We start from the raw sequence: 22,018 nt of genomic DNA on the forward strand, positions 1-22,018 counted from the left end.
CAAATCCCAGACTGAGGCCATGGCTTCACTATGTGGAAGATCAATGCTGCCACGATTGATCTTCTGGAGTTTGATTTAGTAGATCTAGTAAAGACCTGCTAAATTGAACTTAGAGAACACTCATGTTCTTTGCAAGGAGTAAGAGAAGCTGACAGGAGTGTTTGCTCCCACAAGCCTCCCACTGTGGTGACCACATGGAAACTTGAATTAAGGTACATTGACTTCAGCTATGTAATTTAGGTAGCTGAAGCTACGTATCTTAATTCAACATTTCTGCATAATGATGACATGGCCTGAAGGCCTGATAGTTACTAGAGCTGCAGAAGAGCAGACAGGGAAGGAACCAGCAGCAAGTCCACCTCCTCTTGCTGATGATGAGTAGCTGGTTCAGGGGCCCTCAGCTTCCATTCGTTGGGAACAGTGATCTGCACCAGCAGGAGCTACAAGCAGCCGTACCTGCAGATGAACAGGTAAATATAGCGCTGGCAACCCACCACTGTCTAACCCTGGTGAATTGCTTCTGTTCTGTGGGTCGTTTATTGCATACCCCATCTCTAGAAGATCTAACATGATTTCTTTTTCAAACATGTTATTCCACTTTTTGTATTGTCCTGATAGTGTTTTATGAATGGGGAGCGTTAACCTCTACTTCCTACAGATCAGATCAGCCAATATCCTAGTCAGATTATTTTATGTCACTTGTTTTGATGAACCCAGTGGATTAAAGCTGTCACTATTTTTCTAAACTAGCATTTTTTTAGATATCCTTTATTGTTTCATTACCAATTTACAAGCAAAATGGCTTCTGACAAGCTTGCAGTTTTATTTTCCATTACAGAGTTAAGGGAAATCTACTGAGGATTACTAAAGCAGGTGCTAACAGAAATATACAAGCCTGATTAAAAGGAACATTTTTCAACAAGGACTTTTTTACAGGTGAGTGCTTTTAGCTAGTACAATAGGAAATGACACAGCTGAAAAAGGAACCAGCTTTTAAAATAACCCATACAAACAACCTCTAAAAGAATTGTTATGCTAAGGCATTAGTCAGCATCCAAACCGCCACGGTTCCTACCGTCCCAGGGATTTGTTATTAAAAGTCAGTAACCTGAAAGACAGGGTAATAGCCTCAGCTCAAGAATGCCATAATTTAAAAGAGCAAGTTTAGCAAAATGTTTTCCTTGGGCAACCATCAACAGCCAACGGAACAAGAGAGGATCAGACACAATTGACAAGTTAAGTTGATGTGGGAGCATGGCTTTTAAATGCAATGGGCTGGATTCTCTACTGCCTTTCACCTTTTGGAGTTACTCGGTGCCGTGTGAGTGCAAATGCTGGAATTCTGATTTCGGAGAGTTTTGCACTCTGGACAGGCAAAAAGCAGAAGGGAAATGGGGTCAGTGGGATGTTTTTGAGCAAGTGCAGACCAGTGAATAAGGAGAATAATATCAGATGGGAAAGCAAAAAGAGTTTTTCATATCCAGGGTTCTCAAATTGGGGGTTGTGACCCTTCAGGGGGTTGCACGTTGGTTTCATGGGAATTGCAAGATGTCAAGTCAGTGGGGCTAATAGCCCCAAGCTCCTATTAACGTTAATTAGCCTCACATTTTTGTAATGTATAAGGGGGATCACATTCAGACACTTGCTGCGTGAAAGGGGTCATGAGTGCAAAAAGTTTGAAAACCACTGTCATCTGCTCCCATGGAAATCAGCAGAAGTTGTATTATTGGTTTCAATGGGAGTTGAATCAAGCTCCTTAATAAACCCAACTTTCATCAAGAAATAGACTGCTGGGAGGCAGATGTTAAATTGTCAGCCAGTGCTATACTGGAAAAGTCTTTCAAATATTTTCACAGTGAGGAAAGAAGTATCAAAATCCCTAGCTAAGTATAATCATGACAATGAAAAATAGCTCCGACTTGAAAATTAATTTACTTTTTAAAATCCCAATCCATGGTTTAGAGCATAATTCACTTTGAACTTTAGTATCCCACAAGTCTGAAGTCTGAAAGTTCTAAAGAGAGGGGAAGGATATGACCATCAGCCTCATAGAATGAGAGCATTCCTTGCTGACAAAGCAACATTACAGTTTTGCACCTTTAACAATCTTCTCATTTGAAGATAAGTGCTATGATCAGCTTGCTTATCTGCATGATGCTTTGTGCAATTGTTCCAGGACTGATGAAGAGTTGTGAGATATTTAGAACTCAGTGTTTCCAGTGGATCTGGATTAGCATCCCAAAGACAAACCCCTATTTATTGTTTGCCCTTTGTTTAGGTTTTGCAAAATCAAACCCAGCTAAGAAAGTTTTGCTGGGCCAAGTCCTTCTGCTCCTGGACCATATAACTCAGTCATATACCGAACCCTTGAAACCCTCACAATTTAGAATGTGAAAGATACATAACTCAAAGCAAACTATGATCTTCTGCTTGGCTACAAAGGAGATAGATTGAAAATAATATTAATTACCCATAACCCTATCCATAAAAATATTGTCTCACAGGGGAAGCTGTGTTAGTCTGTAACTTTAAAAACAACACATGGTTTTGTGGCACCTTAGGAAGGAACAATAATACAAATAGAATCATGAGCTTGCATGGGTAAAACCCTCTTAATCAGATGAGTTGGTATGGAAATAACAGAATCCAAGATAAACATACTGGTTTGAAATAAATGAGGAGTCTAGAACAAACTCGTGAACATCTGAAAGAACATGAAAAAATTTAAAGATGTGGGGTGGGAAGTTCAGGAGTTGCTATGGTATTTGTTTTAACCTTTACAGAAAAAAAAACCCATGACCAAAAAAACCCCTTCCCTGAAGTCTAAAAGGGTTGAAATCTAATATTGTTCAAGTTCTAAAATGAAGGTTCAACATCATTTCTTGTATTATACTAATAATTATGGTGACAAATGAACACAGGAAGTGACAATTTGTTTGTTAAACCTACCAAGCCCTATCTAATAGTGAAGCACTGCCTTCCTCCTAGTGAATCACTAGACTATGACCATGGCTGTTTGACGAAGAAAAACAGACACTGAGTAGCATGTGAGTGGTTCATTCTTCCTTTCTAATCTCTCACTATTCATTAATTTCCTTATAAAAAAAAAAGCCACCAAATTCCTGAATTTTCATATGTTCTTAAAGTATAAGACCCACATTTTGTATTTTTCTTAATATCTCGTACTTTTCAGAACAGTTAGTCCTTGCATATCAGGAAGCAACAGATTCCTTCCCTGCTTTTAGGTAAGATTCCTGGAAAAGGGCAGTAGGAGGATTGAATTTCTCTCCTTTCTAAATGGTTAACCATATAGCCGGCCTATTGCTAGTTTCTCCAGTAATTCAACATCATTACTCTGGCTCCTTCCAGTGGTAAATCATAATGTGCAGGAGCAAAGGAACAGAACTTTTAATGTCCCTTTAATCATTTTACACCAGAGGAGCACTGAGCAATGCAGTGGTTTATCTTTTCATTGTAAATCAATTTTGTGTTTGTCCTAGCTTCAGATTAAAGGTAAAGCATAAATGAAGTTTAAATGTGTAGCTCAAGTTCATTCAAAATTCTCAGTGTCACCTAGTTCAAGCAGTCAGGAAATGTGTACCACTTAATTTCCATTCTAATAGATGTCTTGTGACTTTCTGTGGACTTTTCCCAAGCCTTTCTATAATCCCAGCTAAATAATCACACACATACACAACCTAATAGCATATATGCAATTCTACCAAATTGGTACTCCATCTGACTCCAGAGTGGTGGTGGGGAGTGGAGAGAGGAAACATTATAAAAAATGCAGTAGCTGTTTTTACTGATAGTTTTATGAGATTTTTAAACATGCCTTAAAAATGTAATTTTTAAAAAAGTGGCAAAATTGGGAGAAAAGAAAAAATCAAGCCAAATAATGTTATTAAAATAGAGATTAATACATATTAGACTCATAAATTAAGTTATATTTCTCTTAGACACGTAAACTCAGCCTGAGTTAATTGACACATAAACCATGAATATATCAGTGCTAAAGAGTTCAGAATAAAAAATATTTATGAATAGCCATCATAAATACTAAAAATAAGTTGTAAACAAAACATGCTAGCCAAATTTAATCTCTGCTGCACAGAGGTCTATATACAGCTGTATTAGAGGATTTATTTGTACCATTGTTAATTTCAGACTTGAAAAAATATTAGGAGCAAATCAAACTCACTATAGAAAGCAAATCAAATATATAGGAAAATAACTCATTACAGAATGTTAGACACATTAGCAATACTCAGCAGATCAGTAATCATAGTGGAGAATATATGCAATTTTTTTGTGATAAAGTACTTAAAAGTGTTCAGATGGTCAGGCTGCTCAACTAGCTGAGTGTTCTAATAGCTCTTTTCAATCAAGAGATGTAGGAAAACAATGGAACACTGCGCACAGGCACTATGGTGATGGAGGTGTTAGAAGTACCTAACTATAGAGATGAATATATGCAGCAGCTTGAGAAATACTCCTAGCCAAAGGATTCTGTTTAAACACTGATGATTTTACAATAGTTTAAGAATTTGAGCCCCCAGTCTTACAATAATTTCTTGGATGGATAAATGGAACACCAGTAACTTCAGGGGGGATTCTACCCCTAAATTACAGAAGCCACAATCTTTAAAAAATACATGCAAATGTTTTAATCTAAGCACATAAATAATAATACATTCAATCAGACATCTCAGGACATAAAGTTAAGCATGTGCCTAAGTGTTTTCAGGGTTGGAATAATATTTTCTAAAAGAATTTAAGATCCTTTGACATATTCATAGACTGCAAAGCCAGAAGTACCATTGTGATAATCTAGTCTGATGTTCAGTGTAATTCAGTTAAAAGAAGTTCCCCTAAGCAGTGCATTCTGTAGCTGTATAATATTAGCATTGCAGTTAATTATTGGGATTGAGCTGGTCAAATGAATCAATGAAAGAACAAATTTAATCCATGTCTTGTAATTGGTTGAATTTGTTTTCTATTAATCAAACTCCATTTACCACTTTGTATTGCTTCATCTTGGATTAAGATTTGGCTGCCCCTTTGTTTCCTAATTCCACATTTATTCTTTCACAAGAAAAAAAGGAGAATTTTCTCAATCAAGCTTCCAATCTCTTGAAGGAGAAATTGTTATCTAAAGGGACAACGTCACAAAAAGACTTGTAAACCTCTTGCTGTACTCAAGGGACCAAGTAATTGCATAGTGTAATACTTTGTATTTAGAGGTAGCTGTGCATTTACACGACTTTGGAGGTATGGGTGATTGCCATCTTTGAAAAGCTTAAATGACAGATAGGTGACCAGAGATAAAATCACTGGTTAGCTGGAAATCTGCAATGAGCAAACCCCATCTGATTCCTTATCCTCAGGACCACAGAAAAATGTGTCAACAAAGTATGGAAGTGTTGAAAAGCTTGAAAGGTTGCAATATGATTAATGGAATGATGTGTGGATACTATTCCTTAATCTCTCTAAATTCCATTTGGTTCAATTTGACCTGTATCAAGCTGCACTGAAAGATTATTAAAATAGTCTTTCTAGGCCATCACAGTAATAGTTAACATATAAAAATCACAGGCCCAAATTCCTTTTTAATACAAATCACATAAAAAGTGGGTTTAATAAGGTAAACTAATTTCAATAGCAAACAGAAATCAATCTGAGAATTGTTCCTCTGAGTAAAAGCATCTATCCTCCAATTTTTAACATTTCAATAGAACTTTGAAAAGTTAGAAACCTGGGAAATATCTGACACCAAATGATGTAACTTCCCAAAATTGTTAATAATTTCCCAGTTAAACTGAGAATTTCTGATGGCAGAAGTGTACATACATGAATCATAACTAGTATACCATAATTGGTATTTTTACAATTATTCTCTCTCACTCTGTGAATTGTCCATTCTAAATCAACATTTTAGCTATTAAAGAATAAACAAGTTCTTCAAAAAAGAACAAAAAATACATTGTCTTAATCTTCAAACTTCTCTTGAGTGGCCATCAGTTTTCTCTCTGACCATGCTTCCTTCAGTCATTATGACACAGTTACAGCAATCCAGTCATGACTTACAGGAAGCTGGGAAGAAAGGATTTCTTGCACCATGCTAGTCAGGTGTCTATTGTCACAGCCTGGAGATGCAGTATGATGCATGTGTTTAGCCACTGAATCACAGTCATGTAATACATTTGAATTAATTTATTTGTAGAATCAAGTTCTGTATCCAAAGCTAAATCCATGGAAATAAAACTTTATGCATAACACAGTATACCATAACATAAGCATCTTTTCCATGGAATTCATTCATAGAAATAAATATGTGTGTTGACTACCATCTTGTATCTGTCTCAGGAAATTAGATGACTTGTGATCTATGAGATTTTCATGATAAAATTCTTATGTACAGTATTATCTAAGGGTACATCTATACTTACCGGAACATCAGCTTTCTGAAGGTTGATCTTCTGGTGTTTGATTTACTGGTCTAGTTAAGACACACAAAGCGAATGCTGAGGGCAGCTCCCACCAGCATCTGTACTCCTATAAAGGAAACCGATGGAAGTGTTTGCTCCTGTCAGCCTCTTGCTGTGTGGATGCCACCAAGGCCCAGCTTAAGGAAAGCCGACGCCAGCTACGTATTTATGTATCTAGAGTTGCGTACCTTAAGCCGACCTTCTAGGTGTGGTGTAGATCTGGCCTAAATGGCAAGAAGCTTTCCAGAACTACAGGAAAATGTACCCGTTGGCCTAAGAAGGTACAACTAATGATAAATATGCAACAAGTGAGAGTTACAATCATAGATATGGAAGATAGGAGGATAGGCAGTGGTGGCTGGGAACTCTGGACCCTTTTGAGTTGCCAGGCCCCAGGGCTATGGTCCCCTTTTCTGCCCTATCAGCAGGCCTTTTCTGTCTCCTCATCCCTCTCTCTGTTTTGTGAAAATTGGATCAATGAGTGGCATGTAATGAGACACCAATCTTAAGGACTTCCAAACTAGTCTAATCCACTCTGAACTTTACAGAGACATCCTCTGCTGGTGGCTTGCTGAGACTCATAAAATTGATCCTGAGCATTCCAATAAAAGTTGTAACACTGTCGTCTTTAAATTATTTGCTGAACTAAAGAAACGGTTGTTTTCAGGGAAAATAATTAAACAAAGTCAATTAATGTTGTATATCTATAAACTCTGCCATTCTTCATTCAAAACATCAGTGCAGTTTTTTGTGTTAGGCATAGATTGAGCCTCCTGTGCCAACTTGCTGTTTTGTCTGTGACAAACTTGTGAGCAATTTTCTATGCAGTTGCAACTGGCATTTCTGCAACAAACTAATTGAACTTACATGCACAAACAATCTATGATTGCAAGCTGAAGGTTCAAGATGTGATAAGAAGGGTTTGATTAAATTGTACATAGGGATGTTCTGTATGTGCAGTACTATTCTCCCTTTCCTCTGCAGAAAACAGAAGTTTAGAGTAAGGAAAGGTAGAAAAAAGAGCTGGAAACATCACTCAGAGAAGCAATGCAGTTTGATGGTGGTATACCATAGCCCAGTATTGCCGCTATTAGTCCTATAGATGTTACCATCAAGAAACATGAGGCTCATTAAGACTGTGTCTAAACTGGCAAGTTTTTCCACAAAATCATCTGCTTTTGCGGAAAAACTTGCCAGCTGTCTACACTGGCCACTTGAATTTCCGCAAAAGCACTGACGATCTCATGTAAGATCATCAGTGCTTTTCCGGAAATACTATGCTGCTCCCGTTTTGGCAAAAGTCTTTTTCCGAAAGACTTTTGCGCAAAAGGGCCAGTGTAGACAGCACAGTAGTGTTTTCCGCAAAAAAGCCCCGATCGCAAAAATGGTGATCAGGGCTTTTTTGCGGAAAACCGCGTCTAGATTGGCCACGGACTCTTTTCCGCAAAAAGTGCTTTTGTGGAAAAGCATCCTGCCAATCTAGACGTGTTTTTCTAAAAATGCTTTTAACGGAAAATTTTTCCGTTAAAAGCATTTTCGGAAAATCATGCCAGTGTAGACGTAGCCTAAGTGTTTGTGAGCCAGAATAAAGAACTAAAAACATCATTCGAGTTTTGGTTGGGAAACATTGTTTGACTAGCTCTAGATGGATGTGATGCTTGTTATTTCAGAGGAGCCTCTAGAGGAGAGAGTCCCACATTTTTCTTATTGCTTACCTCCTTCCAGGTTTGCCATCTGCCCACCTACCCCTAACCTTCTCAGCACTGATACATTCTGAGCTCTTCTTAACACTACCAGTCTTTAGCCATATCTCTATATTTGACTGTTACATTCAGATATAGTTACAGAGCATTGTATAAAATTGAAAAAATCCCCGACTATCTTCTGAGCTCAGTTAGACTGCACAGTTGCTGGGCAACTAACCTCACACTGTATGGTGATTGGATGGAAGGGCTCTGTACATCAGCATCTCGGTATCCATGTTCTCATTAGTACATCATGAAGTGAACTTACTACCATATTTTACACTAGAAGACTTACCTAGCATTGCCCAGGTCCTTCAAGGCATGGGGCTGACAACATGTGCAGAAATCAGAACAGGTCCTTGGGGATGGGGGCGGGGCAGGATGGGAGCCTAGGAATGTTGGGGGTACAAGAGTAAGGGTTGGGAATGCCAAGGGGTTCAGGGCAGGTGGTCCCATCAGGCAGAGATTTCTCTCCCCATCCACAGGTGGGGCCTTTTCTCTCATTGGCTCCTTGTCAAGGATTAAGCTTCATCAGAGAGTTTGCCTGCTTACAGGTGCTTACGCTGCTTCTCCAGGTTGCCAGGCAGGTTTTTTGACAGCCAAAGTTCTTGACTATAGAATTATAAATGAGAATTTCCATACCTTACATTGATACCACTTCAACAGAGAAAGGTCCAAAGGTATTTCACAGACTAAACATAAGGGTTCAGACCTTTTAAAAGCATTATTTTCAATAGACTATGTGTGTCTAAATCTCCAGCACAACTGTAAATGTTCTACTGAGTATTCATTTCCATTTTCATTCATTAAAATGGAGCATGCTCTGGGATGCAATATGGGATATGAAACTTCATTCTCAACCAGGCAACCATTAAAGCAAACTTTCTTCACTTAAAAGAGCATTTAAAAATCTCAGCCTTGGGTGATATGACTGCAGATGTTACATAACCAGAAGTGGATCATTAGTATTAAATGTCAACCATTTGCATTCAGGATGTTAAAGTACAATTATAATTAAGATATTTGAATTGGGAGTTGACAGAGTTAAATGCTGATGCCAGAACATGAATAGATTGTCGTTATTTTGAACACTGCACAGAAGCTAGTGATGAAGTTCTAGTTCTATTGACCTTTTGGAAATGTGGGGTTTTCTTCTTGCACTTCTACTTAGTGATATATAAGAGCTTACATAGTCCAACAGACTGCAAGGTAGAGGAGACAAAAATATACATGTAATACATGTATTGTAGAAAGGATCCTTTTGCAATCAGCCCCCAATCTCAGAATATAAATCCTTCTGAGACATTTTAGTCACATCTTTAGTAGTTAACAGTTCTCCATGGTGCCTCTGATTTCAGCAAAATGCACTGTCATGCTATAAGCATATTAATAGAGAGCATTGGAGCCCACAACTGTAACAACTTCATATCAATGTCTGGATTTTATCATTTTAATTATTTTTCATAAGACTTTTAATATATATCCTGCTTTTATGGCATAAACATTACATAAAAACAATCAACCTAATATGAAAGGTTCATTTAATTCCTTCTAGATATCATTTAATGAGTTTTCTTAGATATAATTTTCTGATTAAAATAAAGCTGATTAGAAAGTAAATGTTGTTTTATATTATAATGTTTTTAGTCAGGGAAGTCATATCAGCTAGAAATATATTTGTGTTAGATTGTTTAAAATCACACCTGCCATGCTGCTTTTACATTTCTGATTTCATGTAGCAACTGAGACACATAGCTGATCTTCAGAAATATTGCTGTCTGGTACTTAGTTACAAACATTGCAGTCACATCTGGGCATTATAAAAAAAGTTATCTGATTCAAATTATAGCTGTTTATTGTGTGGCTGGGAATCTGTAATAGCTATCAGCAGGGTTCCAGGTACTTTCATTGTTCGCTGATTTCAGACATTGATATGAAGTTGTTATTGGCTTTATTTTTTTTTAAAAAAAAAGCTTTAGATTTGAGGAGGTAAATTACCTTTAATCTTCATAGACTCTTATTTAAAGCATCTTAATTTCTGTTTCTTTTTTTCTCACCATAAAAAATAACTGAGACAGCTGCACTCTTCTTCATGGCTCTGTTTCCTCCTGATCGCTATCAATAATTTAAAAGAGCACACACTGGGAAAAAACCTTAGATGTCAGAATTAATTGTTCCTTTGCCAGTCACTGTGCTTCAGAAAGTTGCTTTTTGTACAGCGGGACACATTTATCTAGAACTTATAACTGTGCACATTGAATTGATGTTAAATGTTGGTTTGACCAAACTAAACTTTGTGTTGGAAAGTGTGCAAATGCATTGCAATTATGAGGAATGAGCAGAATTCCATATACTTCAAACAGTTCACTTTTCTGTAACATAATGATAGCTGTACTTGTAGGGTGAGATACTCAGTTTGTGTAACCCATCATAGCTCTTTCAGCTTCAAAGGACCTTTATCATTTACTCATTGGATATAACTCAAAAAGCACATATTGGAAAAGAGAGTTATAGCTAGTTTTGGTTTAAAGAAACAGCTCTCTTTACACAAGCAGTTTGGTAGGAGAATCCAATGATCTAGAATGGTTTTATGTCCAGGTTCCTGGGAAATTTACCTGTGATAAACAGGTGGACACAAATCCTTGACAATTGGTAACATTAAATTATTAGAGTGCTCAAATGTTCCTTGTGACTTTTGTTGTTTTTTTAATATGTTTGCATAACTCTCACTGTGATCACCATGTGACTTTCCCTTAAAATTCTCACAGCAAAAATCACACAATTATATGTGACTATAGAAATCAAACTCCATTTATATGTACTAACAAATACTTCAGATTAGTAGCGGCTTGCATGCCCTGAACTTCATCCTCTTACTATCCCTCTTCTCATCTGGAATCCCCATCACTCTGCTGTTACCAGCTAGCTAATTGACCTTGTGGCAATGTCTCTGTAATTTGGTTAATGAGAGAGAGGAAATGGACCCATACAAGCATTAGTGCAGATCTGAGGCTTTTATGAAAATCCACCCTTTGAACCACTTTCTCACCTCACTGCTACTGAAAGCCAAACCTGACTATATCCTCTTCAGTCCTCCAACAGAAGCATCCTCTGACAGCAAGTGTAATGACATTACCTAGACAGTGTGAGTGCCTCTTTCCCAGCCCAGTCTCCATTTGGGATGAGAACACAGGCTCTTTTCATCAGAAGTCTAAAGTTGGTCAAGAGGATTAAATCCTCTTTCTTGCTAAGAATCTATGGGCTTTACATTGGATTATTAAAACTGGAGATCAGAAGTAACCAAAAATGGATCTTACAGGCAACTAGGCAGGCCATGACAACAGTCGTTTACTTTTAATCTAGGGCTACGTCTACACTGGCAGCTTCTTGCTCAAGAACTCTTTTGCGGAAGAGTTCTTGTGCAAAAACTCTTCCAGAAGAGAGCGTTTACACTGATATGTGCTTTTGCGAAAGAGAGGTGCTTTTGCACAAGAGCATCCATTTTAACCATAGGGCTTTCTTGCGCAAGAAATTCATGTTGCTTGTCTACACTGGCCTCTTGCACAGGAACAGTTGTGCAAGAGGGCTTATTCCTGAGTGGGAGCATCACAGTTCTTATGCAAGAAGCCCGTATTTTATACTGTAGAACATCAATTTACTTGCACTAGAACACACGGCCAGTGTAGACAGGCAGCAAGTTTTTGCGCAAGAGTGGCCACTTTGGCACAAGATCCCGCCAGTGTAGATTCAACCTAGGTGTTTTATACACACACACACACACACACACACACACACACACACACACACACACACACACACACACACACAGTAAAAAGGAATCTAAGAGCCTTTAATGATTATTATGTTTTGATGGGCATTGTTCAACAATGTAACTCCTTTCTTATATTGGCAGCCACCACTGTTGCTGTTTTGCTTTTTGAGGAAGCAAGGCATGGGGGCAGAAAGAGGAGAGGATTTTTTTTCTCTCTGTGAACTGCACTCCAGTGACACTGCATAGAGCATCAGCAACAATGTGGGTGGTAGTGCTAGGCTTGCATACGCAGTTCAGTCACTGACCCAGAAACTGGAAATAGTGAGGCCCAGAGGAGCACTGAGCACAACTTTCTCCTTTGTGATTTCCATTTTTCATTGTGTCTGACATTTTTGAGACTGGCGTTTGTTACAGCCTAGAAGCGTACAGCAGAGGGCTGGGGAGATGAGATTTCACGGCAATAGAGAAGACATACAAAAGGAAATGAGTGAGGAATTGAAAGAGCCAGGTTGTGGGGGGGAGCTTTTTGTTAGGTAGTTGAATTAAATTATTCTTTTGTGATATAGTCAAATGAAATGGATACACAATGATCTTAGAAGTTTCAAATATAAACAAATAATTATATTCTCCCTTTACTTGGCATGAAAAAAAGCTGTCAGCATGCCTTTTGATGTGTACAACTGCACAATGCGTGTACCAGACACTATTGAACTATCAAATATATTTTTACCTTATTTTACTAATTTAAAACTATGACTTTGCTGTCACTTTGTGACAAATATGAGGATTTAAAAATAGGCTGTGCCTTTCTTGTGAGTTGTCTTTAAAGGAGAGGCACTGCCTTTGAGAACTTCCCCCCCTCACCTCCGACAATTCGATTTCATGCAGAAAATACTCAGACAATGCTGGGAGGCAACAGGGGGAGTGCCATTCCAGTTATTATGTGCTGTTCACCATAACTATAGCCTTACTCCTGTAATATGAATTGTGTGGGAAGAGCCCCACAGCCCAGTGGAACCCCACTGCAGAACCCCACTTGTAGCAGTTGCTGAACTACTGTGCCTTTCAGCCTTTTTCATTCCTCTGCTTTGATAGGCTGGCAAAACAGCGAGGGCCACTCCTCTCCAGTGATTTTTCACTCAGTTGTAAAGATTCAGCTGCGTGGATCAGGGCCTCTACCACATGAGCCTATCCCATCAGTGTTAAGGGTTCAGGCTCTGCACCCAAAGAGTTTGCAATCTAAAACCTGAGTTAATTGAGAAATATTCTGGGTATCATGTTTCCTTTTTACCAGGTCTGAAGGTAGCAGCTAGTCCCTACCTAGGCAACGGACCTTTCAAACAGCCCTTAACTATGGAACAATGTAGCTCTGAATCTCTGTCTGGGCCTAAATGTTGTAGCTAGGGTCTCTCTCTCTCTCTCTCTCTCTCTCTCTTTTTCTCTCCTTTTTACACATTTGTTTTGTCCGAGTCAGAACTACAACAATGGCTGCCCGTCACAGGGAGCCATAGCCTGTAATACCTCTAAGGCTGGTATAGGGGACTCTGTCTGTGAGGTGGAGTGTTTTCCATATAAGGGCATGTAAATTAATAATCTTCCCCTGCTCGCTCCACCCATTGCAGTGAAAAATCAGCCAATGGGCTGACTTGTGCTCAGGCCTGCTACTCCACCCACTGCAGCAAAAACCAACCTATGGGGTGATAAGTTCACAGGCAATAAAAAAGGCAGGCAGCCCCTCTCTCACTGGGGATTCGCATCGAGTAAACGCCTGGCCTGATCACCCAGACGCCTTGCACCCCCCGCTCTCAAGTCTTACTGAGAGTACTCCGAGTTGGTTGACCCGAGTGGAGATAGTTTATGAGCATGTGACCGGTACTTGTGTTCCTGCTGTCTCCAGAACTGGTATAACCCCCCCCCTCCCCGACATCATCCCTATCCTAATTGATTTTTTAGTTGTCCTTATTGCTTGTCAAGTGACAGTGGCTAAAAAGTTACTAAGTTAGTTTATAAATAGTTGTGGTTTAGGTTTTTTACTGTTTCCTTGTATAAAGTTGTGTAAATAATCAGCCCTATGGACAATACCAGTGTTAATTCAACTGTTCCTAACCCCTGGGCAGTTATTGGGAATTATTGTGATTTAGAAAAGCCTCAGGGAATTGTTTTGTGTTGTCTGGCAATCTGTTTAATTTTTGTTCTGATGATTGTCTGGCGTCATCAAAATAAAATCAGTTTGTGCTTTTTAAAACCCCCAGTTGTGGTCTCATCCTTTCCGACATCCCTTCGAACCTCGTGTATTACGGGGACTGACAGTTTTCTTTTACATTCACACTTTAAATGACCAAATTGATCTGCTCTTGATTCTGGATTAGAAAATATCTTTTTACTCCCACTTCAGGTGTTTTCTTTCCTAAAGGAGGGCTTACCTTCATGTTTTTCTGTTGAAGCCCAGAAAGTTTTTTCTTTCCCCACTTTGATATTCTGCCACAAATAATGATGCTTGGGATAATGAAACAAGTGCTCTGTTTGCCATTAGACTATGCCAAAAAAGTTGCTTATGTATGCAATATTTTTTCTATCCTGAGGGATCTAGAATTTATAGCAGCACCTAATTTATTATAATAATGTTGTGTGACACTTCACCTTCACAGCGTGCTAGAACCTATTTAAGAAGTCAATATTTCCCAACCCTGATCATCCAGTTACCAGAAAACATTCTGAGGATATCGAGCTAATAGTGGTAATAGTGTGGTAAACTGCTCACATATGTTGAACGTTATTAGTGACCACTGCACATAGGTAAAAATAAGCTAAGTAAGCAAGCCCTGGCTTACATTGTTTCAAAATAATTCCCCTTATTTCAACATAACAAGTGGAATGTCCACACTACCAAGCCTGTTGTTTTGAAATAATAACTTCTGCTTTCCATGAGAAATAACACTTATTTCAAAATAGTGTGGCTACTCCACTGCTGCTATTTCAAAATAACTACTTCCCAGAGCCATTCAAAGTAATTACTTCCCTGTGCTTCTTAGGGCTCTAAGTCAAGGTAGCATATCCACATTAAGGGAACCTGCCTCAGATTAATTTTGAGGCTTCCCTGTAGTGTGAATGCACTATTTCAAAATGGTTATTTTGGGAGTTATTTCAAAATAAGTTATTTTGAAATAATTACTTAGTGTAGACATTCCCTTAAGGGTATGTCTACACTGCACAGCTATTTTGAAATAAGCTATTCTGGAACAGTTATTATGAAACAAATTATTTTGAAATATCATGTCTACACTGCAGGGAAGCTTCAAAATTAGTCCAAGGTAGGCTTCCCTAATGTAGTCGAGCTATCTCAATTTAGAGCCCCAGAAGGCACTGGGGAGGGATAACTTAGAATGGCCCCGGTGAGGGGCTATTTTGAAATAGCAGCAGTGGAGCATCTACACACACCTTATTTCAAAATAGCTATTTTGGAATTACAGATTTCTGAATAACCTCTGTTATTTAGAATTTTTTTCAAAATACCAGACTGGCTGTGTAGATACTCACATTGTTATTTCAAAATAATGCTAGTTATCACGAAATAATGGTGTAATGTAGACGTACCCTTTAAGAGCCGAATTGAAAGAACTCTAGAGCTGTGTCTACATTGGCACCCCTTTCCGGAAAAGGGATGCTAATGAGACCAGTCGGAATTGCAAATTCCGCGGGGGATTTAAACATCCCCCGCGGCATTTGCATGAACATGGCTGCCGCTTTTTTCCGGTTCGGGGTTTTGCTGGAGAAAAGCACCAGTCTAGACGGGATCTTGTGGAAAATACGCCCTTTTCTGGAAGATCACTTATTCCTACTTCACTGTTATTTGCAGACCAGAGTAAGCAACAAGAAAACTTGTTTAATTGTTTAGGATATGTTGCATTTAGCCTTCCCAAAGACAAACAAACATTGTATTCTACATGAAGTACAACTACTGCTTTGCACTTCTAGTCTGTGTCTACATTGGCACCACTTTCCAGAAAAGGGATGCTAATGAGACCAGTCGGAATTGCAAATTCCGCGGGGGATTTAAATATCCCCTGCGGCATTTGCATGAACATGCCTGCCGCTTTCAAGTAGGAATAAGGGATCTTCTGGGAAAGGGCTTATTTTCCACAAGATCCCGTCTAGACTGGCGCTTTTCTCTGGCAAAACCCCGAGCCAGAAAAAAATAGCAGCCATGTTCATGCAAATGCTGCGGCTGCGGGGGATATTTAAATCCCCCGCGGAATTTGCAATTCCGACTGGTCTCATTAGCATCCCTTTTCTGGAAAGGGGTGCCAATGTAGACACAGCCTAGAAGTGCAAAGCAGTGGTTGTACTTCATGTAGAGTACCATGTGTGTTTGTCTTTGGGAAGGCTAAATGCAACATATCCTAAACAATTAAACAAGTTTTCTTGTTGCTTACTCTGCTCTGCAAATAACAGTGAAGTGACTATATGGAATTACTTCTTGTTTTAATATCTCTGTTAAGTTGCCCCTTCTTGTGAAATATCTAGCTTGTTTCTCTTGCAGTAGTTCCTTCCCTATTTAAACTTAGAGAAATAAGCTAACATCTCCTGATACATGTATTTATCTGTCCATGCATGTAATAGGAGAGAGAGAAAACACACAAACATACCATGAACAGCTGCTTGTCAAGATTTTGCTTGGTTATGCTAAATATTGATTTCTTCTCAAGGAGCCTAAATCTGAGTCTGATTAATGCTAATAGGAAGAAGCACTGGAATGACTCAGGAGAGGCAAGCATTTCTCAATCTTGGCCTTACTATGATTTGAGGGACTACATAATTCCTGTGATGCCCAATGAGTATTGGCAGTACCAAGCATTAATACCAGACCGAGTATCAGACTACATAGGATATCACCTCTGATTCACAAACCTTGCTGCCACAGTCCAATGTTTAGCATCCCTAAGACTTAATCTCATGCTAACAAGAAAAAGTATCTTGAAGCCTATTAATAACTCATAGTTTCTTCTTCCTCAAAAACGGAAGACAGAAATTTGTAATTTACTGAATTATCAAGTAGCAACATAAGACCCAAGGTAAAACTGATGGGGTTGAATACATGAGCTATCATAACATTGTATAAATATTGCATAAATAAATAACATAACATTGCATAAACAAACTCAGGCTTCTTCTTTATTATAGATTTTTTTATTGTACAGTGCACATGTTACAGATTGGCTGTGATTTAAGGTTTCTTTATTACTATATTCTCCCCTCAATTTCTTGTTCTACTCTCCATTCTGTATATATTGTTAGATAATGGGTGAACTTAAGAGCGGTCTGAGACTCTGTTCAGATAAGCAGTGAACAATTCTGGTTCTTATCCCACCATTTGATACCTCCATTTATCCTCATGGCTTTTTAATCTGTATTCGGTTTATTTTTTACTACTGTCAATCTAATGAGAATCTTCTTTCTTACCTTACCTTCTTTTTTCACATGTGTGTACTTATAACCTGTAGTCAACAAAGACATCTCCCTATCTTCAACCCTTATTAGATCGGAGGTGACTTTAGCAAGTCCAGGATGGTGTGTGATTTACATCATTAACTGCACAGCATTCAAATTACACCTGTGCAGTCTAGGACTCCTTTAGATCAAATTTACTTATACAAACTTTTTACCCTGTGATAGTGAGCTCAATTTGTTGCTGTCCAGTCTCACGTGTCTTTTATTGTTTCAGTGGTATTTTTAGAAGGAAACTTTGCCAAACCAAACCATGATGTGGGAGTAAAATTTCAACTGAAATTTTTGAGTCTCTGCTGGGATTTTCCTCCCTGTACTAAGGCAGTTGGAATATATTTATATTTAATGATATGATAACCAGAATATGAAACTATATAGATGTCTTAAAGATCCATTTTTTCAGTGATCCAACAAAACTCCTGAATAGGCTGCAGCAAACTTGATGAAGCATCACATGAACACAGAGGAAAATAGGATACTCTGGCTTATTACCAGTCCCAGTTGTCTGCCTGAACAACAAAACCAAGTGCATAGTGTGAAGACAATTACAAAGAAAGCGAAGCAAATGCTCTCCTAGACCTTTCCCAAGCTTTTAAATTAAAGAACAAGTTCATTAATATCCTTCAGTCCTTTACAAATGGTTACTTGGGGATCAAACTGATAATGTATTTGCAACTCCTATGGCTTCTGGAACTCTTGCTGAAGCAAAAGGGATTTTGGATAGTAGTTGTGGTTGGAGACCCAATCAATTACCATGAAACCCTAATTAGGATAACAGTGTTGGTATTTATTCACATTTATCCATAATAGAGTCAGTGTATTCACAATCATGGAAAAATACAGCAATGAAAATTCCTTTCATTTACTGGAGAGTAAGAATTTGGATGTAAACAGCCATGAAGGTAATTTGCCCATACAAAGCAGTGTTTACATGTTATGTAACTGTAATATTTATTAAACTGATGCAGGGTCCCAATAATGGACAGAAGAGCCCCATTTAGCACAATAAAGTGTGTGCCTTTAAAATTACATCGGAAATCCTTCTATGCCTTTGATTTTATTGTTCTGAGTGTGAAGCAGAAGATGCAGATTTCAAAGGTAACTATTTTAGTTGGGATGTTTCAAAGTAGAATCTGGCTACCATCTGACAAAAACAATAGTAACGATATGTACAAGAATGGTTTTCTATGGCTAGTGAATTTCCATACATACCAATATCTTCTTGAATGTTGGCTGCAGAGACTATCATTCTTTCTAAGCTGAAATTCCAAATCCATCATTCTTTATCTTAGAAATGTGTGAACAACACATTGCTTGTTTAAATGACCAAAAAGCTCCTCTTTACATTTAGTTTAGCATTGGAATATATTTTCAAGGTCAGTGCAACAAACTTGTAGCCTAGGGCTAATCTTCTTGCTTGCCTCTCTCTCTCTGTCTCTAGATCTGGATCTAGACATATATTTCCAAGGCCAGGGCAACAAACGTAAAGCCCATAGAGCTAACCTACTTGTGCTATAAGCTTTACATTTGTTGTATTGTCCTCAGAAATATATGCCTATTTCTATATCTATATTTAGAGAGAGAGAGAGAGAGAGATAGTCAAGCAAGATGATTAGCCCTATAAGCTACAAGTTTGTGCACTGACCTTGGAAATATAGGCCAACGCTATATTGAACACTAATTAGAATTTCTTGGTCTTATATATATGGTTTTGATCACACGTTTATTATAAGAAGTTATAGTAGGTTTAAAATATTTTGGCAGTTTTGCTGTATCACAGGGGACATACAGGCCACATCCAGTATGTTGAGTTAAGGCAAAGCTAGCATACACATGCTTGGGACCTTCCACTCAGACAGCAAAGGCAATGTGCATATGTTCAAGAACTTTCACCTATTTAAAGCAACCTTCAGTGGCATAGGGGCTTCCAAAAATACCCTCAAATTTAGCAGGTACATCATTACTTGGAAAATCCCCAATAAAAAAAAAAGTCAGACTAACTGGGGAGTACCGAATTAGTAAATACGATAGAGACCCCTGAAAGGCCATGGTAATGAATTAACGTATGTGATAAGTTGAGATCAATGTTATAATGACCTATAAGAGAAAGACTTCACCATTAGTTAAGGGAGAAGATACAAATAAGGAGGGAAGGAAACATCACCTATGAAATATGTATTAGACATAACAAAGTCAAGCTAACATATTTTTTAAATGGCATACCAACCTAGGGGTGCTAAGAGAAAGAGATGTAGTCCTTGGGAAGTGCCAGAATTGTCACTGGTGACAATGAGGAAAGTGATGGTGATGAGGAAGATAATGAATCCAATGCAAAGCAGAATATAATGTAGCAGTGAATATAATGAAGCAGGAATATAGTATAGTAAATATAACAAAGGCAAACCAATGCCTTGGGCTATAAACTAAAAAGGACTAAGTATCACTATATGACAATATCTGCAGTGTGTGACTATTCGTATGCCATAATAATACTTCACACTTTAAGATACCTATACCTTGTAAATCTGTATATTTGATATTTCGTTTTGGTTGATTGGGTTTTTTTAAGGGCAGAATTAGGCAACTGGACAATTGACTAAATGACATAGAACAAGCTATTGGCAGAATTAGGAATAGAATCTCTTAATACTGTCACCAAGTTGAGCATTATAATTCTGGAGCACATTCCTACCCATATCAAAGGTCCAATTGAAAGCTTTGCAGACGTTAAGAGACTTTCAGTTGGTTTCAGTGGATTTTGGATGAGCCCTCCCCCAATGAATATTTAAAAGTTTCTTTTATTCTTTTACCCTTCCTATTTACTTGGGAACTTTTCTATAAATTTCACATTTTTCGAGGTTCCTTTCTGAGAGAATTCCAATTTGGACAAAAGAATATCTTTTCTTTTATATTGTAGATTCTGTATAGAAGTACTTTCCAGTCATAGAGGACAAATATGTGAAGTTCTTCATTTTCCCTTCCATATTTAGAGAAATGCCCCCAGAATCTGATGAAATACTAATTCTAGACACACACAAAAATGTGGAATTAACATAATAAGAACAATGTTTTTTTAAACTTGGTCTTTATAGAGCAATGAAAGGTGGGGCACAAAGGAATAAAATGTTTGCAATCAATTAATGAATGTTGCTTTCCAAACATAAAACTTGATTCTTAAATAAACGATTTTCATCAATCCTACTCTAATATAGTTTTGTAAAACATATGAGAAATACCTGTTATTCTCTCTGCTATCATTAACCTTCTGGATTTCTCTTTGCTAATGTTTTCTATCACTTTGGGAGAGTAGGTTAGGAGGAGGAGGCATAAATTGAAGAGGGAATATTTGTTATGCGCACACATCTGGTTTAAAAAAAAAGAGTACCAGGCATAAGCTTTAGTGCTCAGCATTGAAAATATATCAATTTAAATTAAAAATATTGAAATGTGATAGTTTACCTAATTAGCTTGGCAAATTGCCTCACCTTGAGTTTATTCTCTGTTACTCTTATTTCATTATATAAGGGCATTTCTTGCTGTCTGCAGGATATTGCACTGATTTTGAACCCTTTATATCATTGCCGGAGCCCTCTCACACTCAGGTTAATCATTTCAGGAAAGGTTAAATATTTTCCATGAGAACTATTTTGCCTCCAAAGATTTTATAAACTGGAAGAAAATGTACTAATTTACTTTAATTTTATGGAATATATAAGCCCTTTTTTAAATGAAATTGGTCAATAAACTAAGCCACAGTAGTGCAAATTACAAGATCAGTTGGAGGAACCATAAAATCTATCAATCTCAGCAACACCACAAGACAAAAAAGAAAAGTAATGCCATGAAAAAATATCTGAAAGGAATATTCTCATTGCAGTAATAATTAGGGATGTTAGGAAGTAATTAAATAGCTAAGCCCTGTTCACGGGCTGCTGCCAGAGAAGCCTCTGTTCATGGTGGCTGGGGGGTCTGGACAGGGGCTGTTCCATGGGATGTGATGCAGCCCCTACCCATGGCAAGCCTGGGATTGCCACAGGTAGAGGCTGCTTCGTGGAAGCCTGCCCTGCTCCCCCCATGCTGGAGGCAGCAGCATGGGAGAGAGGGAATAGGTGGCACTGTGGACACGGTGCTGTGGGGAACCAGCTTTTAAGATGGGTTGCCCCAGCACCAACTTCTGCTTCTGTATCAGAGGCAGCGAGGGCAGGGGGAATGCAAATAGTTGACCTAACTACTTGCTTGCATCCCTAGTAATAATACATTACTTTCAACTTCCATAAAGACATAGTGAAGACAACTGAAAAGAAGTCTTTACTTTCAGAGTTTAGAAGATGAATCCCGCAAAAATCCCTATACAGTATTCACAATCATATTCAGAACCCTGTTTTCTGGATGGGATAGTAATGGAGTTACTACCTAGCTTACCAAATGCCTGGAAGAAGATGAACCAAATTAATGAGTCCTGGTGAAAGGGTTGTCAGGAAAAAATACAATTAGGTTTCTGAGGGTAA

This window comes from Pelodiscus sinensis, chromosome 12 (genome assembly GCF_052426305.1).
Source record: "Pelodiscus sinensis isolate ZL-2025 chromosome 12, ASM5242630v1, whole genome shotgun sequence".
NCBI classification, from domain to species: domain Eukaryota; kingdom Metazoa; phylum Chordata; order Testudines; family Trionychidae; genus Pelodiscus; species Pelodiscus sinensis.